Here is a 27,149-nt window from a genome sequence, read left to right on the forward strand (position 1 = left end):
CCAGCTCTTTGAGAGAAAGCCTTTAAACACTAATCATACTCTTCTGATGCTTAATCTATTTTAGTAAATCTGCTTCCAGCTCTTTGAGAGAAAGCCTTTAAACACTAATCATACTCTTTTGATGCTTAATCTATTTTAGTAAATCTGCTTCCAGCTCTTTGAGAGAAAGCCTTTAAACACTAATCATACTCTTTTGATGCTTAATCTATTTTAGTAAATCTGCTTCCAGCTCTTTGAGAGAAAGCCTTTAAACACTACTCGTACTCTTTTGATACTTAATCTATTTTAGTAAATCTGCTTCCAGCTCTTTGAGAGAAAGCCTTTAAACAATACTCATATTTTTTTTGGATCCTCAATTTATTCGGTTAACTAATTTCAAATCATAACAAGCCTGCCTGAAGAAGGTTCCAGGAGAACCGAAACGTTGCAACGGCTTGTTAATTTATCCTCACTCCAGAATTCAAGGAAAGTGATTCCACTGATTCAGAATAAAAATTCCTCTAAATACAATCGATAACAAAGCATATAATACAAATTAAGCCCTATTAACCGGGAGAATAACAGAGATCTAATACAAATTAAGCCCTAATTCTCTGAAAATTAAAAAGCACATAATACAAATTAATCCCTATTGACCTGAAATAAAAATTCCTCAAAATACACTTGATAATATAGTATATAATACATAATTCCACAATTACTTAAAAAGCACCTAACACAAATCGAGCCCCATCTTCCTGAAAATAATAAAGTACATGATACTAATTAAGATCCTACTTACCTGAGAACACAAAAAAACATAAAAAAATAATAAATAAGCCTACTTACCTGGTTCTAATCTCCCCAAGAGTCCTCTCACACCTAAAAAACATAGAAAAAAGGTCCAATTTGATCAATTCAGATCCACAACAAATCTACTAATACACGTACACATATATATTAAAAAGGAGAAGACACTTAAACCATGGTTTGGCCAGAGAGAGACGGTTAGACTATGGTCACACGCGGACGCAAACGTGCCGTCCAGAGCATGGCTCGGCCTACGCCCCGTTACCACCGCGACATAGAGCGCCGCGCACAGGCGGAAAGAGTGCTCTCCTACGCGGAGATGGTCAAATACGGAGGTCGTAGGAGCACGGCCCCTACTCACTATCGTGACTTTGATCGTCGGCCTGACAGGCCGCAATCTTTTGAACCCCGGGCCCGTTCGAGGCCCTGTACCTCGGGGCCTCAGTATATGGTGCGCTCGCACCCCAAAAACAAAAAATCACATCACTGGCAGAACCAAAAGCCGAAACAGTCTACGGACCCTCATATCGACTCGGTCCGCACGTCGTTCAAGATCATAAAATTGAAACATCACATGAACAATATATGCCAAGGGCAGCCTCCTGCGATCGGCGAAATTGTAAAATACCTATCAGAGGTAATCAAACCGGCTTTGCCAAACGCCGCCACGCAAGCCCTCATTGAGGACAATGCAAAAACGTGGGCTCAGAACACCATTAATATTCTGAATAGCCACTACACGAAAGCGTTGTCCGAAGAGGGGAACAAGCTCGAACGCATCGGACGCGAAGGGTTTGACCGTTCCTTCGACAAAGCCACTCAGTGGGCTGAACGTACCTTCGGTACAAAACTCAAGCGCCAGACGGTCGACGAGGCCAAAGAGTACGCGGAGATGACGGTAGCTCGGCTGAACCTCGAGACTCTGTTCGAAAGCTCAGAGGCCGAACAGGAGTCTGAAACATCCGCCCCGCAGAGAAAACAAACAAGGTCCACGATGACTGACCCGCAGAGCGATGTGTCCTCCGTCGACTACGAGGACGCGGGCAGCCTTCCGGACATTTCTCTTAACTGCCCGGCCTCCCCGCGAGTACGACACGCTCCCAGCGTCCGCCCAAACTCCTGTACCAGACAGGAAAAACATCCTATCCCTATCAGGGACCGCGAACGGGCCAGTTCCGACGCACGAAGGGGAATCCGGGTCACTCCACTACAGCCCGACAGGCTCAACAAAGACTCAATCCCACCGGGAGGCACAAGAAAAGAGACACACGGCATGCTCACACAACATGACCCCAAAAATATACTCACTGAGTCCGAGGGAACCGGAGAAAAAAACAAAAGAGAAAAAGAATGGTGGGAATGGACCGGCTGACATGGGGGTGAAACCCAGTGGAGTGAGCGACATTAGATGGACAGTGCATACAGGTTAGCGCCTACCCTGGCCCCTAACCCTAACCCTAAAACCCTAACCCTAACCTTAACCCTAACCCTAACCTTAACCCTAACCCTAACCCCCTAACCCTAACCCTAAAACCCTAACCCTAACCTTAACCCTAACCCTAACCCTAACCCCCTAACCCTAACCCTAACCCCCTAACCCTAACCCTAACCCCCTAACCCTAACCCTAACCGCTAACCCTAACCCCAACCCTAACCGCTAACCCTAACCCCAACCCTAATCAGCCCGTGCCTCATGTTTGCAATTCGCTCTACTGTTCTTTTCCCTTCTGGTCGGCCTGTTCATAAGAATCATTATTTGATTAATTACAACTCCCAATAAGGACAAACACGGGCAAAGGCATACCTATGCCACCCCAGAATCCCTTGAAAGAAAAAGAAAAAAGAATTTAAAAAGAGATTAAAACAATTGAAACCTAAATTGAGAAATAAATAAATAAATAAATAAATAAATAAATAAATAAATAATGGAAAACCCACAGTACAAAAGTGGGAAACAGTAATTTAATAAATAAATAATACCATTAGTTTAAAATCAAAATAAAACAATGCAAAAAGCCCCACTACAGATGATTAAAACAACCACAAAAACATGGGAGAGCCTCCTATTGGCCCATTCAAACAGAGAGCCTCCTATTGGCCCATTCAAACAGAGTCCCGCCCCCTATACTATAAAAAGGGACAGTTGAGGAGGCAAAAGCTCACTCACTGCTTCCAGCTCTTTGAGAGAAAGCCTTTAAACACTACTCGTACTCTTTTGATACTTAATCTATTTTAGTAAATCTGCTTCCAGCTCTTTGAGAGAAAGCCTTCAAACACTAATCATACTCTTTTGATGCTTAATCTATTTTAGTAAATTTGCTTCCAGCTCTTTGAGAGAAAGCCTTTAAACACTACTCATACTCTTTTGATGCTCAATCTATTTCAGTAAATCTGCTTCCAGCTCTTTGAGAGAAAGCCTTTAAACAATACTCATATTCTTTTGATCCTCAATCTATTCGGTCAATTAATTTCAAATCATAACAAGCCTGCCTGAAGAAGGTTCCAGGAGAACCGAAACGTTGCAACGGCTTGATAATTTTTCCTCACACCAGAAAAATACAATTGATAACAAAGTATATAGTACAAATTAAGCCCTATTAACCGGGAAAATAGCAGATATTCAATATAAATTAAGCCCTAGTAACGGCTTGTTAATTTTACTTCACACCAGAATTCAAGGAAAGTGATTCCACTGATTCATGTGAAAAAAATCACTCACAATACAATTGGTGACAAAGTACAGAATACAAATTAAACCCTATTAACCGGGAAATAACAGATATTCAATACAAATTAAGCCCTAGTAACGGCTTGTAAATTTTTCCTCACCACAGAATTCAAGGAAAGTGATTCCACTGATTCATGTGAAAAAAATCACTCACAATACAATTGGTGACAAAGTACAGAATACAAATTAAACCCTATTAACCGGGAAATAACAGATATTCAATACAAATTAAGCCCTAGTAACGGCTTGTAAATTTTTCCTCACCACAGAATTCAAGGAAAGTGATTCCACTGATTCATGTGAAAAAAATCCCTCACAATACAATTGGTAACAAAGTATAGAATAGGAATTAAGCCCCATTAACCGGGAAAATAACAGGTATCGAATACAAATTAACCCCTACTTCCTGGAAAATGAAAAAGCACATAATACAAATTAAGCCCTATCGACCTTAAATAAAAATTCCTAAAAATACACTCGATAATATAGTATATAATACAAATTAAGCCCTACTTCCCTGACACTTCAAAAGCACCTAACACAAATTGAGCCCCATTTTCCTGAAAATAAAAAAGTACACGATACTAATTAAGATCCTACGTATCCGATAACACAAAAAAACATAAAAAAAAAAAGCCGACTTACCTGATTCCATTCTCCCCAGGAATACTCTCACAACTAAAACACGGAAAAAAGGTCCAACTTCATTCATTTAGCTCTACAATCAGTCTACGAACACACATTTACATTAAAAAGGATAAGACTCTTAAACCATGGTTTGGCCAGAGAAAGACGGTTGGACTATAGTCACACGCGGACGCAAATGTGCCGTCCAGAGCATGGCTCGGCCTAGGCCCCGTTCCCACCGCGACATAGAGCACCGTGCACAGGGGGAAAGAGTGCTCTCCTATACGGAGATGGTCAAATACGGAGGCCGTAGGAGCACAGCCCCTACTCACTATCATGACTTTGATCGTCAGCCTGACAGGTGAAGAGTACTGATGCGCTTGTCACGAGGTTGCGATTTGTAATTTCCCACCTCCAAGCGGGAAAACGCAAAGCAAACGCACCCTCAACTTGAAATCGCCATTCGTCAACAGTGGGAAGTCTTCTCATCTACCAGTTCCTTCCCTGTTCATCGAGTGACGTCGAGTCGGCATGACGGATTCAGAACTCACAAAGTGGCACTTACCTCGGTGGTTATTTGCTTTCGATCAGGGTTGTCCAGTCTTCTCCAGAATGGGCCAGTGTGGTTGCAGGTTGTCATTCTAACCAAGCAGAAGCCACACTTTAGTCTATTGAAAGCCAAGATCAGCGGATCCAACAATTGGAATCAGGTGTGGCTCCTGCTAGATTGGAACGAAAAGCTGAAGATTGGACAACGCTGCTTGAGACCAATCAGCATATAGACATATTTGCTTATTAAACATAAAACATTGACTATATAGATGGCTGACTGCGGAAAATGTACACCTCTCATCACAGTTTGCATGCTAGCTTGTCGCTAACAAAAGACAGACACGGAGAGATGGCATTTTCTAACATTTTCGCCCCTGTTCACGGGTCAAACGTGCCCTGTTGGATAATGCTGTGTTTACAAACAGCAAAGAAGCACTAAGAATTCAAGTGGGAAGCAGAAAGAGTTGTGGGAGGCCTGCAGAGAAGCCTATGGCACATTCTGTTGACCCATTTCCTTTCAGGTAGGTGATTCCTTACTTTTGTGCCAACTACCATAAAGCAGCTCCAGAGGCTCCGAGTTAGAATCCGTGCATTGGCCGGGAATCGAACCCGGGTCAACTGCTTGGAAGGCAGCTATGCTCACCTCTATACCACCAATGCCATGCTAGGCAATTCAACTCTGCTGAACAAAAGTTTAAGTATGTGCTCTTCTCATCAGCAGCCCATAGACAAGAGCCAAAGCGCAACTCTGTCATGGTTTCTGTAGTGTGGTGGTTATCACGTTTGCCTAACACTCATCACCGTAAGATCAGGTCCTCCAAGAAAAGCTGGAAAGCTACACCTTGGACAGAGCAGATTTCCATCTTTTGTGCTTTTTTAGCAAAGCAGTTAACATTTGCTTACAAAATGAAAGGGAGTCTCTGGTTTTCCACAGAAAGTGGAAGCCTGGCTCTTTCGTTGCTCAATAAGACTCTGTGCGTGACTGGAAAATTTTCCCTAAAGTACTGGTCGCCAAGTTCACCTATCAGCAAGAGGTCTACGCCCGAAAAAGGCTGGGAGCGGTTTCCCTTCCATTGAGCTTTTGTAGCAAGGCAGATAACAGCTGCTTGCAAAATCACGGGCAGTCTCTGCTTTTCCACTGAATGTGGAAGCCTGGCTCTTTCCTTCATCAAGAAGACAAGAGTACTGATGCGCTTGACACGAGGTTGCGACTTGTAATTCCCCACCTCCAAGCGGGAAAACGCAAAGCAAACGCACCCTCAACTTGAAATCGCCATTCGTCAACAGTGGGAAGTCTTCTCATCTACCAGTTCCTTCCCTGTTCATCGAGTGACGTCGAGTCGGCATGACGGATTCAGAACTCACAAAGTGGCACTTACCTCGGTGGTTATTTGCTTTCGATCAGGGTTGTCCAGTCTTCTCCAGAATGGGCCAGTGTGGTTGCAGGTTGTCATTCTAACCAAGCAGAAGCCACACTTTAGTCTATTGAAAGCCAAGATCAGCGGATCCAACAATTGGAATCAGGTGTGGCTCCTGCTAGATTGGAACGAAAAGCTGAAGATTGGACAACGCTGCTTGAGACCAATCAGCATATAGACATATTTGCTTATTAAATATAAAACATTGACTATATAGATGGCTGATTGCGGAAAATGTACACCTCTCATCACAGTTTGCATGCTAGCTTGTCGCTAACAAAAGACAGACACGGAGAGACGGCATTTTCTAACATTTTCGCCCCTGTTCACGGGTCAAACGTGCCCTGTTGGATAATGCTGTGTTTACAAACAGCAAAGAAGCACTAAGAATTCAAGTGGGAAGCAGAAAGAGTTGTGGGAGGCCTGCAGAGAAGCCTATGGCACATTCTGTTGACCCATTTACTTTCAGGTAGGTGTTTCCTTCCTTTTGTGCCAACTACCATAAAGTAGCTCCAGAAGCTGATAGTTACAATCCATGCATTGGCCAGGAATCAAACGCAGGTCAACTACTTGGAAGGCAGCTATGCTCACCTCTAAACCACCAATGCCACGCTAGGCAATTCAACTCTGCTGAACAAAAGTTTAAGTATGTGCTCTTCTCATCAGCAGACCATAGGCAAGAGCCGAAGCCCAGCTCTGTCATGGTTTCTGTAGTGTGGTGGTTATCACGTTTGCCTAACACTCATCACCGTAAGAACAGGTCCTCCAGGAACAGCCGGAAAGCGACACCTTGGACAGAGCAGATTTCCTTCTTTTGTGCTTTTGTAGCAAAGCAGTTAACATTTGCTTACAAAAAGAAAGGGAGTGTCTGGTTTTCCACAGAAAGTGGAAGCCTGGCTCTTTCGTTGCTCAATAAGACTCTGTGCGTGACTGGAAAATTTTCCCTAAAGTACTGGTCGCCAAGTTCACCTATCAGCAAGAGGTCTACGCCCGAAAAAGGCTGGGAGCGGTTTCCCTTCCATTGAGCTTTTGTAGCAAGGCAGATAACAGCTGCTTGCAAAATCACGGGCAGTCTCTGCTTTTCCACTGAATGTGGAAGCCTGGCTCTTTCCTTCATCAAGAAGACAAGAGTACTGATGCGCTTGACACGAGGTTGCGACATGTAATTCCCCACCTCCAAGCGGGAAAACGCAAAGAAAACGCACCCTCAACTTGAAATCGCCATTCGTCAACAGTGGGAAGTCTTCTCATCTACCAGTTCCTTCCCTGTTCATCGAGTGACGTCGAGTCGGCATGACGGATTCAGAACTCACAAAGTGGCACTTACCTCGGTGGTTATTTGCTTTCGATCAGGGTTGTCCAGTCTTCTCCAGAATGGGCCAGTGTGGTTGCAGGTTGTCATTCTAACCAAGCAGAAGCCACACTTTAGTCTATTGAAAGCCAAGATCAGCGGATCCAACAATTGGAATCAGGTGTGGCTCCTGCTAGATTGGAACGAAAAGCTGAAGATTGGACAACGCTGCTTGAGACCAATCAGCATATAGACATATTTGCTTATTAAATATAAAACATTGACTATATAGATGGCTGATTGCGGAAAATGTACACCTCTCATCACAGTTTGCATGCTAGCTTGTCGCTAACAAAAGACAGACACGGAGAGACGGCATTTTCTAACATTTTCGCCCCTGTTCACGGGTCAAACGTGCCCTGTTGGATAATGCTGTGTTTACAAACAGCAAAGAAGCACTAAGAATTCAAGTGGGAAGCAGAAAGAGTTGTGGGAGGCCTGCAGAGAAGCCTATGGCACATTCTGTTGACCCATTTACTTTCAGGTAGGTGTTTCCTTCCTTTTGTGCCAACTACCATAAAGTAGCTCCAGAAGCTGATAGTTACAATCCGTGCATTGGCCAGGAATCAAACGCAGGTCAACTGCTTGGAAGGCAGCTATGCTCACCTCTATACCACCAATGCCACGCTAGGCAATTCAACTCTGCTGAACAAAAGTTTAAGTATGTGCTCTTCTCATCAGCAGACCATAGGCAAGAGCCGAAGCGTAGCTCTGTCATGGTTTCTGTAGTGTGGTGGTTATCACGTTTGCCTAACACTCATCACCGTAAGATCAGGTCCTCCAGGAACAGCCGGAAAGCGACACCTTGGACAGAGCAGATTTCCTTCTTTTGTGCTTTTGTAGCAAAGCAGTTAACATTTGCTTACAAAAAGAAAGGGAGTCTCTGGTTTTCCACAGAAAGTGGAAGCCTGGCTCTTTCGTTGCTCAATAAGACTCTGTGCGTGACTGGAAAATTTTCCCTAAAGTACTGGTCGCCAAGTTCACCTATCAGCAAGAGGTCTACGCCCGAAAAAGGCTGGGAGCGGTTTCCCTTCCATTGAGCTTTTGTAGCAAGGCAGATAACAGCTGCTTGCAAAATCACGGGCAGTCTCTGCTTTTCCACTGAATGTGGAAGCCTGGCTCTTTCCTTCATCAAGAATACAAGAGTACTGATGCGCTTGACACGAGGTTGCGACTTGTAATTCCCCACCTCCAAGCGGGAAAACGCAAAGCAAACGCACCCTCTGCTTGAAATCGCCATTCGTCAACAGTGGGAAGTCTTCTCATCTACCAGTTCCTTCCCTGTTCATCGAGTGACGTCGAGTCGGCATGACGGATTCAGAACTCACAAAGTGGCACTTACCTCGGTGGTTATTTGCTTTCGATCAGGGTTGTCCAGTCTTCTCCAGAATGGGCCAGTGTGGTTGCAGGTTGTCATTCTAACCAAGCAGAAGCCACACTTTAGTCTATTGAAAGCCAAGATCAGCGGATCCAACAATTGGAATCAGGTGTGGCTCCTGCTAGATTGGAACGAAAAGCTGAAGATTGGACAACGCTGCTTGAGACCAATCAGCATATAGACATATTTGCTTATTAAATATAAAACATTGACTATATAGATGGCTGACTGCAGAAAATGTACACCTCTCATCACAGTTTGCATGCTAGCTTGTCGCTAACAAAAGACAGTCACGGAGAGACGGCATTTTCTAACATTTTCGCCCCTGTTCACGGGTCAAACGTGCCCTGTTGGATAATGCTGTGTTTACAAACAGCAAAGAAGCACTAAGAATTCAAGTGGGAAGCAGAAAGAGTTGTGGGAGGCCTGCAGAGAAGCCTATGGCACATTCTGTTGACCCATTTACTTTCAGGTAGGTGTTTCCTTCCTTTTGTGCCAACTACCATAAAGTAGCTCCAGAAGCTCCTAGTTACAATCCGTGCATTGGCCAGGAATCAAACGCAGGTCAACTGCTTGGAAGGCAGCTATGCTCACCTCTATACCACCAATGCCACCCTAGGCAGTTCAACTCTGCTGAACAAAAGTTTAAGTATGTGCTCTTCTCATCAGCAGCCCATAGACAAGAGCCAAAGCGCAACTCTGTCATGGTTTCTGTAGTGTGGTGGTTATCACGTTTGCCTGACACTCATCACCGTAAGATCAGGTCTTCCAGGAAAAGCTGGAAAGCTACACCTTGGACAGAGCAGATTTCCATCTTTTGTGCTTTTTTAGCAAAGCAGTTAACATTTGCTTACAAAATGAAAGGGAGTCTCTGGTTTTCAACAGAAAGTGGAAGCCTGGCTCTTTCGTTGCTCAATAAGACTCTGTGCGTGACTGGAAAATTTTCCCTAAAGTACTGGTCGCCAAGTTCACCTATCAGCAAGAGGTCTACGCCCGAAAAAGGCTGGGAGCGGTTTCCCTTCCATTGAGCTTTTGTAGCAAGGCAGATAACAGCTGCTTGCAAAATCACGGGCAGTCTCTGCTTTTCCACTGAATGTGGAAGCCTGGCTCTTTCCTTCATCAAGAAGACAAGAGTACTGATGCGCTTGACACGAGGTTGCGACATGTAATTCCCCACCTCCAAGCGGGAAAACGCAAAGCAAACGCACCCTCAACTTGAAATCGCCATTCGTCAACAGTGGGAAGTCTTCTCATCTACCAGTTCCTTCCCTGTTCATCGAGTGACGTCGAGTCGGCATGACGGATTCAGAACTCACAAAGTGGCACTTACCTCGGTGGTTATTTGCTTTCGATCAGGGTTGTCCAGTCTTCTCCAGAATGGGCCAGTGTGGTTGCAGGTTGTCATTCTAACCAAGCAGAAGCCACACTTTAGTCTATTGAAAGCCAAGATCAGCGGATCCAACAATTGGAATCAGGTGTGGCTCCTGCTAGATTGGAACGAAAAGCTGAAGATTGGACAACGCTGCTTGAGACCAATCAGCATATAGACATATTTGCTTATTAAATATAAAACATTGACTATATAGATGGCTGATTGCGGAAAATGTACACCTCTCATCACAGTTTGCATGCTAGCTTGTCGCTAACAAAAGACAGACACGGAGAGACGGCATTTTCTAACATTTTCGCCCCTGTTCACGGGTCAAACGTGCCCTGTTGGATAATGCTGTGTTTACAAACAGCAAAGAAGCACTAAGAATTCAAGTGGGAAGCAGAAAGAGTTGTGGGAGGCCTGCAGAGAAGCCTATGGCACATTCTGTTGACCCATTTACTTTCAGGTAGGTGTTTCCTTCCTTTTGTGCCAACTACCATAAAGTAGCTCCAGAAGCTGATAGTTACAATCCGTGCATTGGCCAGGAATCAAACGCAGGTCAACTGCTTGGAAGGCAGCTATGCTCACCTCTATACCACCAATGCCACGCTAGGCAATTCAACTCTGCTGAACAAAAGTTTAAGTATGTGCTCTTCTCATCAGCAGACCATAGGCAAGAGCCGAAGCGTAGCTCTGTCATGGTTTCTGTAGTGTGGTGGTTATCACGTTTGCCTAACACTCATCACCGTAAGATCAGGTCCTCCAGGAACAGCCGGAAAGCGACACCTTGGACAGAGCAGATTTCCTTCTTTTGTGCTTTTGTAGCAAAGCAGTTAACATTTGCTTACAAAATGAAAGGGAGTCTCTGGTTTTCAACAGAAAGTGGAAGCCTGGCTCTTTCGTTGCTCAATAAGACTCTGTGCGTGACTGGAAAATTTTCCCTAAAGTACTGGTCGCCAAGTTCACCTATCAGCAAGAGGTCTACGCCCGAAAAAGGCTGGGAGCGGTTTCCCTTCCATTGAGCTTTTGTAGCAAGGCAGATAACAGCTGCTTGCAAAATCACGGGCAGTCTCTGCTTTTCCACTGAATGTGGAAGCCTGGCTCTTTCCTTCATCAAGAAGACAAGAGTACTGATGCGCTTGACACGAGGTTGCGACATGTAATTCCCCACCTCCAAGCGGGAAAACGCAAAGCAAACGCACCCTCAACTTGAAATCGCCATTCGTCAACAGTGGGAAGTCTTCTCATCTACCAGTTCCTTCCCTGTTCATCGAGTGACGTCGAGTCGGCATGACGGATTCAGAACTCACAAAGTGGCACTTACCTCGGTGGTTATTTGCTTTCGATCAGGGTTGTCCAGTCTTCTCCAGAATGGGCCAGTGTGGTTGCAGGTTGTCATTCTAACCAAGCAGAAGCCACACTTTAGTCTATTGAAAGCCAAGATCAGCGGATCCAACAATTGGAATCAGGTGTGGCTCCTGCTAGATTGGAACGAAAAGCTGAAGATTGGACAACGCTGCTTGAGACCAATCAGCATATAGACATATTTGCTTATTAAATATAAAACATTGACTATATAGATGGCTGATTGCGGAAAATGTACACCTCTCATCACAGTTTGCATGCTAGCTTGTCGCTAACAAAAGACAGACACGGAGAGACGGCATTTTCTAACATTTTCGCCCCTGTTCACGGGTCAAACGTGCCCTGTTGGATAATGCTGTGTTTACAAACAGCAAAGAAGCACTAAGAATTCAAGTGGGAAGCAGAAAGAGTTGTGGGAGGCCTGCAGAGAAGCCTATGGCACATTCTGTTGACCCATTTACTTTCAGGTAGGTGTTTCCTTCCTTTTGTGCCAACTACCATAAAGTAGCTCCAGAAGCTGATAGTTACAATCCGTGCATTGGCCAGGAATCAAACGCAGGTCAACTGCTTGGAAGGCAGCTATGCTCACCTCTATACCACCAATGCCACGCTAGGCAATTCAACTCTGCTGAACAAAAGTTTAAGTATGTGCTCTTCTCATCAGCAGACCATAGGCAAGAGCCGAAGCGTAGCTCTGTCATGGTTTCTGTAGTGTGGTGGTTATCACGTTTGCCTAACACTCATCACCGTAAGATCAGGTCCTCCAGGAAAAGCTGGAAAGCTACACCTTGGACAGAGCAGATTTCCATCTTTTGTGCTTTTTTAGCAAAGCAGTTAACATTTGCTTACAAAATGAAAGGGAGTCTCTGGTTTTCCACAGAAAGTGGAAGCCTGGCTCTTTCGTTGCTCAATAAGACTCTGTGCGTGACTGGAAAATTTTCCCTAAAGTACTGGTCGCCAAGTTCACCTATCAGCAAGAGGTCTACGCCCGAAAAAGGCTGGGAGCGGTTTCCCTTCCATTGAGCTTTTGTAGCAAGGCAGATAACAGCTGCTTGCAAAATCACGGGCAGTCTCTGCTTTTCCACTGAATGTGGAAGCCTGGCTCTTTCCTTCATCAAGAAGACAAGAGTACTGATGCGCTTGACACGAGGTTGCGACTTGTAATTCCCCACCTCCAAGCGGGAAAACGCAAAGCAAACGCACCCTCAACTTGAAATCGCCATTCGTCAACAGTGGGAAGTCTTCTCATCTACCAGTTCCTTCCCTGTTCATCGAGTGACGTCGAGTCGGCATGACGGATTCAGAACTCACAAAGTGGCACTTACCTCGGTGGTTATTTGCTTTCGATCAGGGTTGTCCAGTCTTCTCCAGAATGGGCCAGTGTGGTTGCAGGTTGTCATTCTAACCAAGCAGAAGCCACACTTTAGTCTATTGAAAGCCAAGATCAGCGGATCCAACAATTGGAATCAGGTGTGGCTCCTGCTAGATTGGAACGAAAAGCTGAAGATTGGACAACGCTGCTTGAGACCAATCAGCATATAGACATATTTGCTTATTAAATATAAAACATTGACTATATAGATGGCTGATTGCGGAAAATGTACACCTCTCATCACAGTTTGCATGCTAGCTTGTCGCTAACAAAAGACAGACACGGAGAGACGGCATTTTCTAACATTTTCGCCCCTGTTCACGGGTCAAACGTGCCCTGTTGGATAATGCTGTGTTTACAAACAGCAAAGAAGCACTAAGAATTCAAGTGGGAAGCAGAAAGAGTTGTGGGAGGCCTGCAGAGAAGCCTATGGCACATTCTGTTGACCCATTTACTTTCAGGTAGGCGATTCCTTCCTTTTGTGCCAACTACCATAAAGCAGCTCCAGAGGCTCCGAGTTAGAATCCGTGCATTGGCCGGGAATCGAACCCGGGTCAACTGCTTGGAAGGCAGCTATGCTCACCTCTATACCACCAATGCCATGCTAGGCAATTCAACTCTGCTGAACAAAAGTTTAAGTATGTGCTCTTCTCATCAGCAGCCCATAGACAAGAGCCAAAGCGCAACTCTGTCATGGTTTCTGTAGTGTGGTGGTTATCACGTTTGCCTAACACTCATCACCGTAAGATCAGGTCCTCCAGGAAAAGCTGGAAAGCTACACCTTGGACAGAGCAGATTTCCATCTTTTGTGCTTTTTTAGCAAAGCAGTTAACATTTGCTTACAAAATGAAAGGGAGTCTCTGGTTTTCCACAGAAAGTGGAAGCCTGGCTCTTTCGTTGCTCAATAAGACTCTGTGCGTGACTGGAAAATTTTCCCTAAAGTACTGGTCGCCAAGTTCACCTATCAGCAAGAGGTCTACGCCCGAAAAAGGCTGGGAGCGGTTTCCCTTCCATTGAGCTTTTGTAGCAAGGCAGATAACAGCTGCTTGCAAAATCACGGGCAGTCTCTGCTTTTCCACTGAATGTGGAAGCCTGGCTCTTTCCTTCATCAAGAAGACAAGAGTACTGATGCGCTTGACACGAGGTTGCGACTTGTAATTCCCCACCTCCAAGCGGGAAAACGCAAAGCAAACGCACCCTCAACTTGAAATCGCCATTCGTCAACAGTGGGAAGTCTTCTCATCTACCAGTTCCTTCCCTGTTCATCGAGTGACGTCGAGTCGGCATGACGGATTCAGAACTCACAAAGTGGCACTTACCTCGGTGGTTATTTGCTTTCGATCAGGGTTGTCCAGTCTTCTCCAGAATGGGCCAGTGTGCTTGCAGGTTGTCATTCTAACCAAGCAGAAGCCACACTTTAGTCTATTGAAAGCCAAGATCAGCGGATCCAACAATTGGAATCAGGTGTGGCTCCTGCTAGATTGGAACGAAAAGCTGAAGATTGGACAACGCTGCTTGAGACCAATCAGCATATAGACATATTTGCTTATTAAATATAAAACATTGACTATATAGATGGCTGATTGCGGAAAATGTACACCTCTCATCACAGTTTGCATGCTAGCTTGTCGCTAACAAAAGACAGACACGGAGAGACGGCATTTTCTAACATTTTCGCCCCTGTTCACGGGTCAAACGTGCCCTGTTGGATAATGCTGTGTTTACAAACAGCAAAGAAGCACTAAGAATTCAAGTGGGAAGCAGAAAGAGTTGTGGGAGGCCTGCAGAGAAGCCTATGGCACATTCTGTTGACCCATTTACTTTCAGGTAGGTGTTTCCTTCCTTTTGTGCCAACTACCATAAAGTAGCTCCAGAAGCTCCTAGTTACAATCCGTGCATTGGCCAGGAATCAAACGCAGGTCAACTGCTTGGAAGGCAGCTATGCTCACCTCTATACCACCAATGCCACGCTAGGCAATTCAACTCTGCTGAACAAAAGTTTAAGTATGTGCTCTTCTCATCAGCAGACCATAGGCAAGAGCCGAAGCGTAGCTCTGTCATGGTTTCTGTAGTGTGGTGGTTATCACGTTTGCCTAACACTCATCACCGTAAGATCAGGTCCTCCAGGAACAGCCAGAAAGCGACACCTTGGACAGATCAGATTTCCTTCTTTTGTGCTTTTGTAGCAAAGCAGTTAACATTTGCTTACAAAAAGAAAGGGAGTCTCTGGTTTTCCACAGAAAGTGGAAGCCTGGCTCTTTCGTTGCTCAATAAGACTCTGTGCGTGACTGGAAAATTTTCCCTAAAGTACTGGTCGCCAAGTTCACCTATCAGCAAGAGGTCTACGCCCGAAAAAGGCTGGGAGCGGTTTCCCTTCCATTGAGCTTTTGTAGCAAGGCAGATAACAGCTGCTTGCAAAATCACGGGCAGTCTCTGCTTTTCCACTGAATGTGGAAGCCTGGCTCTTTCCTTCATCAAGAAGACAAGAGTACTGATGCGCTTGACACGAGGTTGCGACTTGTAATTCCCCACCTCCAAGCGGGAAAACGCAAAGCAAACGCACCCTCAACTTGAAATCGCCATTCGTCAACAGTGGGAAGTCTTCTCATCTACCAGTTCCTTCCCTGTTCATCGAGTGACGTCGAGTCGGCATGACGGATTCAGAACTCACAAAGTGGCACTTACCTCGGTGGTTATTTGCTTTCGATCAGGGTTGTCCAGTCTTCTCCAGAATGGGCCAGTGTGGTTGCAGGTTGTCATTCTAACCAAGCAGAAGCCACACTTTAGTCTATTGAAAGCCAAGATCAGCGGATCCAACAATTGGAATCAGGTGTGGCTCCTGCTAGATTGGAACGAAAAGCTGAAGATTGGACAACGCTGCTTGAGACCAATCAGCATATAGACATATTTGCTTATTAAATATAAAACATTGACTATATAGATGGCTGATTGCGGAAAATGTACACCTCTCATCACAGTTTGCATGCTAGCTTGTCGCTAACAAAAGACAGACACGGAGAGACGGCATTTTCTAACATTTTCGCCCCTGTTCACGGGTCAAACGTGCCCTGTTGGATAATGCTGTGTTTACAAACAGCAAAGAAGCACTAAGAATTCAAGTGGGAAGCAGAAAGAGTTGTGGGAGGCCTGCAGAGAAGCCTATGGCACATTCTGTTGACCCATTTACTTTCAGGTAGGTGATTCCTTCCTTTTGTGCCAACTACCATAAAGTAGCTCCAGAAGCTCCTAGTTACAATCCGTGCATTGGCCAGGAATCAAACGCAGGTCAACTACTTGGAAGGCAGCTATGCTCACCTCTATACCACCAATGCCATGCTAGGCAATTCAACTCTGCTGAACAAAAGTTTAAGTATGTGCTCTTCTCATCAGCAGACCATAGGCAAGAGCCGAAGCGCAGCTCTGTCATGGTTTCTGTAGTGTGGTGGTTATCACGTTTGACTAACACTCATCACCGTAAGAACAGGTCCTCCAGGAACAGCCGGAAAGCGACACCTTGGACAGAGCAGATTTCCTTCTTTTGTGCTTTTGTAGCAAAGCAGTTAACATTTGCTTACAAAATGAAAGGGAGTCTCTGGTTTTCCACAGAAAGTGGAAGCCTGGCTCTTTCGTTGCTCAATAAGACTCTGTGCGTGACTGGAAAATTTTCCCTAAAGTACTGGTCGCCAAGTTCACCTATCAGCAAGAGGTCTACGCCCGAAAAAGGCTGGGAGCGGTTTCCCTTCCATTGAGCTTTTGTAGCAAGGCAGATAACAGCTGCTTGCAAAATCACGGGCAGTCTCTGCTTTTCCACTGAATGTGGAAGCCTGGCTCTTTCCTTCATCAAGAAGACAAGAGTACTGATGCGCTTGACACGAGGTTGCGACTTGTAATTCCCCACCTCCAAGCGGGAAAACGCAAAGCAAACGCACCCTCAACTTGAAATCGCCATTCGTCAACAGTGGGAAGTCTTCTCATCTACCAGTTCCTTCCCTGTTCATCGAGTGACGTCGAGTCGGCATGACGGATTCAGAACTCACAAAGTGGCACTTACCTCGGTGGTTATTTGCTTTCGATCAGGGTTGTCCAGTCTTCTCCAGAATGGGCCAGTGTGGTTGCAGGTTGTCATTCTAACCAAGCAGAAGCCACACTTTAGTCTATTGAAAGCCAAGATCAGCGGATCCAACAATTGGAATCAGGTGTGGCTCCTGCTAGATTGGAACGAAAAGCTGAAGATTGGACAACGCTGCTTGAGACCAATCAGCATATAGACATATTTGCTTATTAAATATAAAACATTGACTATATAGATGGCTGACTTGCAGGAAAATGTACACCTCTCATCACAGTTTGCATGCTAGCTTGTCGCTAACAAAAGACAGTCACGGAGAGACGGCATTTTCTAACATTTTCGCCCCTGTTCACGGGTCAAACGTGCCCTGTTGGATAATGCTGTGTTTACAAACAGCAAAGAAGCACTAAGAATTCAAGTGGGAAGCAGAAAGAGTTGTGGGAGGCCTGCAGAGAAGCCTATGGCACATTCTGTTGACCCATTTACTTTCAGGTAGGTGATTCCTTCCTTTTGTGCCAACTACCATAAAGCAGCTCCAGAAGGCTCCTAGTTAGAATCCGTGCATTGGCCAGGGAATCGAACGCAGGGTCAACTGCTTGGAAGGCAGCTATGCTCACCTCTATACCACCAATGCCACTGCTAGGCAATTCAACTCTGCTGAACAAAAGTTTAAGTATGTGCTCTTCTCATCAGCAGCCCATAGACAAGAGCCGAAGCGCAGCTCTGTCATGGTTTCTGTAGTGTGGTGGTTATCACGTTTGCCTAACACTCATCACCGTAAGAATCAGGTCCTCCAGGAACAGCTGGAAAGCTACACCTTGGACAGAGCAGATTTCCATTCTTTTGTGCTTTTGTAGCAAAGCAGTTAACATTTGCTTACAAAATGAAAGGGAGTCTCTGGTTTTCCACAGAAAGTGGAAGCCTGGCTCTTTCGTTGCTCAATAAGACTCTGTGCGTGACTGGAAAATTTTCCCTAAAGTACTGGTCGCCAAGTTCACCTATCAGCAAGAGGTCTACGCCCGAAAAAGGCTGGGAGCGGTTTCCCTTCCATTGAGCTTTTGTAGCAAGGCAGATAACAGCTGCTTGCAAAATCACGGGCAGTCTCTGCTTTTCCACTGAATGTGGAAGCCTGGCTCTTTCCTTCATCAAGAAGACAAGAGTACTGATGCGCTTGACACGAGGTTGCGACTTGTAATTCCCCACCTCCAAGCGGGAAAACGCAAAGCAAACGCACCCTCAACTTGAAATCGCCATTCGTCAACAGTGGGAAGTCTTCTCATCTACCAGTTCCTTCCCTGTTCATCGAGTGACGTCGAGTCGGCATGACGGATTCAGAACTCACAAAGTGGCACTTACCTCGGTGGTTATTTGCTTTCGATCAGGGTTGTCCAGTCTTCTCCAGAATGGGCCAGTGTGGTTGCAGGTTGTCATTCTAACCAAGCAGAAGCCACACTTTAGTCTATTGAAAGCCAAGATCAGCGGATCCAACAATTGGAATCAGGTGTGGCTCCTGCTAGATTGGAACGAAAAGCTGAAGATTGGACAACGCTGCTTGAGACCAATCAGCATATAGACATATTTGCTTATTAAATATAAAACATTGACTATATAGATGGCTGATTGCGGAAAATGTACACCTCTCATCACAGTTTGCATGCTAGCTTGTCGCTAACAAAAGACAGACACGGAGAGACGGCATTTTCTAACATTTTCGCCCCTGTTCACGGGTCAAACGTGCCCTGTTGGATAATGCTGTGTTTACAAACAGCAAAGAAGCACTAAGAATTCAAGTGGGAAGCAGAAAGAGTTGTGGGAGGCCTGCAGAGAAGCCTATGGCACATTCTGTTGACCCATTTACTTTCAGGTAGGTGATTCCTTCCTTTTGTGCCAACTACCATAAAGTAGCTCCAGAAGCTCCTAGTTACAATCCGTGCATTGGCCAGGAATCAAACGCAGGTCAACTAGCTTGGAAGGCAGCTATGCTCACCTCTATACCACCAATGCCACGCTAGGCAATTCAACTCTGCTGAACAAAAGTTTAAGTATGTGCTCTTCTCATCAGCAGCCCATAGACAAGAGCCAAAGCGCAACTCTGTCATGGTTTCTGTAGTGTGGTGGTTATCACGTTTGCCTAACACTCATCACCGTAAGAATCAGGTCCTCCAGGAACAGCTGGAAAGCTACACCTTGGACAGAGCAGATTTCCATTCTTTTGTGCTTTTGTAGCAAAGCAGTTAACATTTGCTTACAAAATGAAAGGGAGTCTCTGGTTTTCCACAGAAAGTGGAAGCCTGGCTCTTTCGTTGCTCAATAAGACTCTGTGCGTGACTGGAAAATTTTCCCTAAAGTACTGGTCGCCAAGTTCACCTATCAGCAAGAGGTCTACGCCCGAAAAAGGCTGGGAGCGGTTTCCCTTCCATTGAGCTTTTGTAGCAAGGCAGATAACAGCTGCTTGCAAAATCACGGGCAGTCTCTGCTTTTCCACTGAATGTGGAAGCCTGGCTCTTTCCTTCATCAAGAAGACAAGAGTACTGATGCGCTTGACACGAGGTTGCGACTTGTAATTCCCCACCTCCAAGCGGGAAAACGCAAAGCAAACGCACCCTCAACTTGAAATCGCCATTCGTCAACAGTGGGAAGTCTTCTCATCTACCAGTTCCTTCCCTGTTCATCGAGTGACGTCGAGTCGGCATGACGGATTCAGAACTCACAAAGTGGCACTTACCTCGGTGGTTATTTGCTTTCGATCAGGGTTGTCCAGTCTTCTCCAGAATGGGCCAGTGTGGTTGCAGGTTGTCATTCTAACCAAGCAGAAGCCACACTTTAGTCTATTGAAAGCCAAGATCAGCGGATCCAACAATTGGAATCAGGTGTGGCTCCTGCTAGATTGGAACGAAAAGCTGAAGATTGGACAACGCTGCTTGAGACCAATCAGCATATAGACATATTTGCTTATTAAATATAAAACATTGACTATATAGATGGCTGATTGCGGAAAATGTACACCTCTCATCACAGTTTGCATGCTAGCTTGTCGCTAACAAAAGACAGACACGGAGAGACGGCATTTTCTAACATTTTCGCCCCTGTTCACGGGTCAAACGTGCCCTGTTGGATAATGCTGTTTACAAACAGCAAAGAAGCACTAAGAATTCAAGTGGGAAGCAGAAAGAGTTGTGGGAGGCCTGCAGAGAAGCCTATGGCACATTCTGTTGACCCATTTACTTTCAGGTAGGTGATTCCTTCCTTTTGTGCCAACTACCATAAAGCAGCTCCAGAGGCTCCGAGTTAGAATCCGTGCATTGGCCAGGGAATCGAACCCGGGTCAACTGCTTGGAAGGCAGCTATGCTCACCTCTATACCACCAATGCCACTGCTAGGCAATTCAACTCTGCTGAACAAAAGTTTAAGTATGTGCTCTTCTCATCAGCAGCCCATAGACAAGAGCCAAAGCGCAACTCTGTCATGGTTTCTGTAGTGTGGTGGTTATCACGTTTGCCTAACACTCATCACCGTAAGATCAGGTCCTCCAGGAAAAGCTGGAAAGCTACACCTTGGACAGAGCAGATTTCCATCTTTTGTGCTTTTTTAGCAAAGCAGTTAACATTTGCTTACAAAATGAAAGGGAGTCTCTGGTTTTCCACAGAAAGTGGAAGCCTGGCTCTTTCGTTGCTCAATAAGACTCTGTGCGTGACTGGAAAATTTTCCCTAAAGTACTGGTCGCCAAGTTCACCTATCAGCAAGAGGTCTACGCCCGAAAAAGGCTGGGAGCGGTTTCCCTTCCATTGAGCTTTTGTAGCAAGGCAGATAACAGCTGCTTGCAAAATCACGGGCAGTCTCTGCTTTTCCACTGAATGTGGAAGCCTGGCTCTTTCCTTCATCAAGAAGACAAGAGTACTGATGCGCTTGACACGAGGTTGCGACTTGTAATTCCCCACCTCCAAGCGGGAAAACGCAAAGCAAACGCACCCTCAACTTGAAATCGCCATTCGTCAACAGTGGGAAGTCTTCTCATCTACCAGTTCCTTCCCTGTTCATCGAGTGACGTCGAGTCGGCATGACGGATTCAGAACTCACAAAGTGGCACTTACCTCGGTGGTTATTTGCTTTCGATCAGGGTTGTCCAGTCTTCTCCAGAATGGGCCAGTGTGGTTGCAGGTTGTCATTCTAACCAAGCAGAAGCCACACTTTAGTCTATTGAAAGCCAAGATCAGCGGATCCAACAATTGGAATCAGGTGTGGCTCCTGCTAGATTGGAACGAAAAGCTGAAGATTGGACAACGCTGCTTGAGACCAATCAGCATATAGACATATTTGCTTATTAAATATAAAACATTGACTATATAGATGGCTGATTGCGGAAAATGTACACCTCTCATCACAGTTTGCATGCTAGCTTGTCGCTAACAAAAGACAGACACGGAGAGACGGCATTTTCTAACATTTTCGCCCCTGTTCACGGGTCAAACGTGCCCTGTTGGATAATGCTGTTTACAAACAGCAAAGAAGCACTAAGAATTCAAGTGGGAAGCAGAAAGAGTTGTGGGAGGCCTGCAGAGAAGCCTATGGCACATTCTGTTGACCCATTTACTTTCAGGTAGGTGATTCCTTCCTTTTGTGCCAACTACCATAAAGCAGCTCCAGAGGCTCCGAGTTAGAATCCGTGCATTGGCCAGGAATCGAACCCGGGTCAACTGCTTGGAAGGCAGCTATGCTCACCTCTATACCACCAATGCCATGCTAGGCAATTCAACTCTGCTGAACAAAAGTTTAAGTATGTGCTCTTCTCATCAGCAGCCCATAGACAAGAGCCAAAGCGCAACTCTGTCATGGTTTCTGTAGTGTGGTGGTTATCACGTTTGCCTAACACTCATCACCGTAAGATCAGGTCCTCCAGGAAAAGCTGGAAAGCTACACCTTGGACAGAGCAGATTTCCATCTTTTGTGCTTTTTTAGCAAAGCAGTTAACATTTGCTTACAAAATGAAAGGGAGTCTCTGGTTTTCCACAGAAAGTGGAAGCCTGGCTCTTTCGTTGCTCAATAAGACTCTGTGCGTGACTGGAAAATTTTCCCTAAAGTACTGGTCGCCAAGTTCACCTATCAGCAAGAGGTCTACGCCCGAAAAAGGCTGGGAGCGGTTTCCCTTCCATTGAGCTTTTGTAGCAAGGCAGATAACAGCTGCTTGCAAAATCACGGGCAGTCTCTGCTTTTCCACTGAATGTGGAAGCCTGGCTCTTTCCTTCATCAAGAAGACAAGAGTACTGATGCGCTTGACACGAGGTTGCGACTTGTAATTCCCCACCTCCAAGCGGGAAAACGCAAAGCAAACGCACCCTCAACTTGAAATCGCCATTCGTCAACAGTGGGAAGTCTTCTCATCTACCAGTTCCTTCCCTGTTCATCGAGTGACGTCGAGTCGGCATGACGGATTCAGAACTCACAAAGTGGACACTTACCTCGGTGGTTATTTGCTTTCGATCAGGGTTGTCCAGTCTTCTCCAGAATGGGCCAGTGTGGTTGCAGGTTGTCATTCTAACCAAGCAGAAGCCACACTTTAGTCTATTGAAAGCCAAGATCAGCGGATCCAACAATTGGAATCAGGTGTGGCTCCTGCTAGATTGGAACGAAAAGCTGAAGATTGGACAACGCTGCTTGAGACCAATCAGCATATAGACATATTTGCTTATTAAATATAAAACATTGACTATATAGATGGCTGATTGCGGAAAATGTACACCTCTCATCACAGTTTGCATGCTAGCTTGTCGCTAACAAAAGACAGACACGGAGAGACGGCATTTTCTAACATTTTCGCCCCTGTTCACGGGTCAAACGTGCCCTGTTGGATAATGCTGTGTTTACAAACAGCAAAGAAGCACTAAGAATTCAAGTGGGAAGCAGAAAGAGTTGTGGGAGGCCTGCAGAGAAGCCTATGGCACATTCTGTTGACCCATTTACTTTCAGGTAGGTGTTTCCTTCCTTTTGTGCCAACTACCATAAAGTAGCTCCAGAAGCTCCTAGTTACAATCCGTGCATTGGCCAGGAATCAAACGCAGGTCAACTACTTGGAAGGCAGCTATGCTCACCTCTATACCACCAATGCCATGCTAGGCAATTCAACTCTGCTGAACAAAAGTTTAAGTATGTGCTCTTCTCATCAGCAGACCATAGGCAAGAGCCGAAGCGTAGCTCTGTCATGGTTTCTGTAGTGTGGTGGTTATCACGTTTGCCTAACACTCATCACCGTAAGATCAGGTCCTCCAGGAACAGCCGGAAAGCGACACCTTGGACAGAGCAGATTTCCTTCTTTTGTGCTTTTGTAGCAAAGCAGTTAACATTTGCTTACAAAAGAAAGGGAGTCTCTGGTTTTCCACAGAAAGTGGAAGCCTGGCTCTTTCGTTGCTCAATAAGACTCTGTGCGTGACTGGAAAATTTTCCCTAAAGTACTGGTCGCCAAGTTCACCTATCAGCAAGAGGTCTACGCCCGAAAAAGGCTGGGAGCGGTTTCCCTTCCATTGAGCTTTTGTAGCAAGGCAGATAACAGCTGCTTGCAAAATCACGGGCAGTCTCTGCTTTTCCACTGAATGTGGAAGCCTGGCTCTTTCCTTCATCAAGAATACAAGAGTACTGATGCGCTTGACACGAGGTTGCGACTTGTAATTCCCCACCTCCAAGCGGGAAAACGCAAAGCAAACGCACCCTCAACTTGAAATCGCCATTCGTCAACAGTGGGAAGTCTTCTCATCTACCAGTTCCTTCCCTGTTCATCGAGTGACGTCGAGTCGGCATGACGGATTCAGAACTCACAAAGTGGCACTTACCTCGGTGGTTATTTGCTTTCGATCAGGATTGTCCAGTCTTCTCCAGAATGGGCCAGTGTGGTTGCAGGTTGTCATTCTAACCAAGCAGAAGCCACACTTTAGTCTATTGAAAGCCAAGATCAGCGGATCCAACAATTGGAATCAGGTGTGGCTCCTGCTAGATTGGAACGAAAAGCTGAAGATTGGACAACGCTGCTTGAGACCAATCAGCATATAGACATATTTGCTTATTAAATATAAAACATTGACTATATAGATGGCTGATTGCGGAAAATGTACACCTCTCATCACAGTTTGCATGCTAGCTTGTCGCTAACAAAAGACAGACACGGAGAGACGGCATTTTCTAACATTTTCGCCCCTGTTCACGGGTCAAACGTGCCCTGTTGGATAATGCTGTGTTTACAAACAGCAAAGAAGCACTAAGAATTCAAGTGGGAAGCAGAAAGAGTTGTGGGAGGCCTGCAGAGAAGCCTATGGCACATTCTGTTGACCCATTTACTTTCAGGTAGGTGTTTCCTTCCTTTTGTGCCAACTACCATAAAGTAGCTCCAGAAGCTCGATAGTTACAATCCGTGCATTGGCCAGGAATCAAACGCAGGTCAACTACTTGGAAGGCAGCTATGCTCACCTCTAAATCACCAATGCCACGCTAGGCAATTCAACTCTGCTGAACAAAAGTTTAAGTATGTGCTCTTCTCATCAGCAGACCATAGGCAAGAGCCGAAGCGCAGCTCTGTCATGGTTTCTGTAGTGTGGTGGTTATCATGTTTGCCTAACACTCATCACCGTAAGAATCAGGTCCTCCAGGAACAGCCGGAAAGCGACACCTTGGACAGAGCAGATTTCCTTCTTTTGTGCTTTTGTAGCAAAGCAGTTAACATTTGCTTACAAAATGAAAGGGAGTCTCTGGTTTTCCACAGAAAGTGGAAGCCTGGCTCTTTCGTTGCTCAATAAGACTCTGTGCGTGACTGGAAAATTTTCCCTAAAGTACTGGTCGCCAAGTTCACCTATCAGCAAGAGGTCTACGCCCGAAAAAGGCTGGGAGCGGTTTCCCTTCCATTGAGCTTTTGTAGCAAGGCAGATAACAGCTGCTTGCAAAATCACGGGCAGTCTCTGCTTTTCCACTGAATGTGGAAGCCTGGCTCTTTCCTTCATCAAGAAGACAAGAGTACTGATGCGCTTGACACGAGGTTGCGACATGTAATTCCCCACCTCCAAGCGGGAAAACGCAAAGCAAACGCACCCTCAACTTGAAATCGCCATTCGTCAACAGTGGGAAGTCTTCTCATCTACCAGTTCCTTCCCTGTTCATCGAGTGACGTCGAGTCGGCATGACGGATTCAGAACTCACAAAGTGGCACTTACCTCGGTGGTTATTTGCTTTCGATCAGGGTTGTCCAGTCTTCTCCAGAATGGGCCAGTGTGGTTGCAGGTTGTCATTCTAACCAAGCAGAAGCCACACTTTAGTCTATTGAAAGCCAAGATCAGCGGATCCAACAATTGGAATCAGGTGTGGCTCCTGCTAGATTGGAACGAAAAGCTGAAGATTGGACAACGCTGCTTGAGACCAATCAGCATATAGACATATTTGCTTATTAAATATAAAACATTGACTATATAGATGGCTGATTGCGGAAAATGTACACCTCTCATCACAGTTTGCATGCTAGCTTGTCGCTAACAAAAGACAGACACGGAGAGACGGCATTTTCTAACATTTTCGCCCCTGTTCACGGGTCAAACGTGCCCTGTTGGATAATGCTGTGTTTACAAACAGCAAAGAAGCACTAAGAATTCAAGTGGGAAGCAGAAAGAGTTGTGGGAGGCCTGCAGAGAAGCCTATGGCACATTCTGTTGACCCATTTACTTTCAGGTAGGTGATTCCTTCCTTTTGTGCCAACTACCATAAAGTAGCTCCAGAAGCTCCTAGTTACAATCCGTGCATTGGCCAGGAATCAAACGCAGGTCAACTACTTGGAAGGCAGCTATGCTCACCTCTATACCACCAATGCCATGCTAGGCAATTCAACTCTGCTGAACAAAAGTTTAAGTATGTGCTCTTCTCATCAGCAGACCATAGGCAAGAGCCGAAGCGCAGCTCTGTCATGGTTTCTGTAGTGTGGTGGTTATCACGTTTGCCTAACACTCATCACCGTAAGAACAGGTCCTCCAGGAACAGCCGGAAAGCTACACCTTGGACAGAGCAGATTTCCTTCTTTTGTGCTTTTGTAGCAAAGCAGTTAACATTTGCTTACAAAATGAAAGGGAGTCTCTGGTTTTCCACAGAAAGTGGAAGCCTGGCTCTTTCGTTGCTCAATAAGACTCTGTGCGTGACTGGAAAATTTTCCCTAAAGTACTGGTCGCCAAGTTCACCTATCAGCAAGAGGTCTACGCCCGAAAAAGGCTGGGAGCGGTTTCCCTTCCATTGAGCTTTTGTAGCAAGGCAGATAACAGCTGCTTGCAAAATCACGGGCAGTCTCTGCTTTTCCACTGAATGTGGAAGCCTGGCTCTTTCCTTCATCAAGAAGACAAGAGTACTGATGCGCTTGACACGAGGTTGCGACTTGTAATTCCCCACCTCCAAGCGGGAAAACGCAAAGCAAACGCACCCTCAACTTGAAATCGCCATTCGTCAACAGTGGGAAGTCTTCTCATCTACCAGTTCCTTCCCTGTTCATCGAGTGACGTCGAGTCGGCATGACGGATTCAGAACTCACAAAGTGGCACTTACCTCGGTGGTTATTTGCTTTCGATCAGGGTTGTCCAGTCTTCTCCAGAATGGGCCAGTGTGGTTGCAGGTTGTCATTCTAACCAAGCAGAAGCCACACTTTAGTCTATTGAAAGCCAAGATCAGCGGATCCAACAATTGGAATCAGGTGTGGCTCCTGCTAGATTGGAACGAAAAGCTGAAGATTGGACAACGCTGCTTGAGACCAATCAGCATATAGACATATTTGCTTATTAAATATAAAACATTGACTATATAGATGGCTGATTGCGGAAAATGTACACCTCTCATCACAGTTTGCATGCTAGCTTGTCGCTAACAAAAGACAGACACGGAGAGACGGCATTTTCTAACATTTTCGCCCCTGTTCACGGGTCAAACGTGCCCTGTTGGATAATGCTGTTTACAAACAGCAAAGAAGCACTAAGAATTCAAGTGGGAAGCAGAAAGAGTTGTGGGAGGCCTGCAGAGAAGCCTATGGCACATTCTGTTGACCCATTTACTTTCAGGTAGGTGATTCCTTCCTTTTGTGCCAACTACCATAAAGCAGCTCCAGAGGCTCCGAGTTAGAATCCG

At 45.6% G+C, this 27,149-nt stretch overlaps 3 non-coding genes across 3 annotated transcripts; all 3 read right to left on the reverse strand.

The window, feature by feature from the left end:
* Positions 1-5,284: 5,284 nt before the first annotated feature.
* Positions 5,285-5,356, reverse strand: trnag-ucc (transfer RNA glycine (anticodon UCC)). Its single transcript has one exon. It is a non-coding gene; the product is annotated as a tRNA-Gly (tRNA).
* An 8,124-nt stretch (positions 5,357-13,480) lies between these two features.
* On the reverse strand, positions 13,481-13,552 carry trnag-ucc (transfer RNA glycine (anticodon UCC)). The gene has a single exon. It is a non-coding gene; the product is annotated as a tRNA-Gly (tRNA).
* An 8,133-nt stretch (positions 13,553-21,685) lies between these two features.
* Positions 21,686-21,757, reverse strand: trnag-ucc (transfer RNA glycine (anticodon UCC)). The gene has a single exon. It is a non-coding gene; the product is annotated as a tRNA-Gly (tRNA).
* Between the last annotated feature and the right edge of the window lie 5,392 nt (positions 21,758-27,149).

Source organism: Ictalurus punctatus, unplaced genomic scaffold, assembly GCF_001660625.3.
Source record: "Ictalurus punctatus breed USDA103 unplaced genomic scaffold, Coco_2.0 Super-Scaffold_100046, whole genome shotgun sequence".
Classification (NCBI taxonomy): Eukaryota; Metazoa; Chordata; class Actinopteri; order Siluriformes; family Ictaluridae; genus Ictalurus; species Ictalurus punctatus.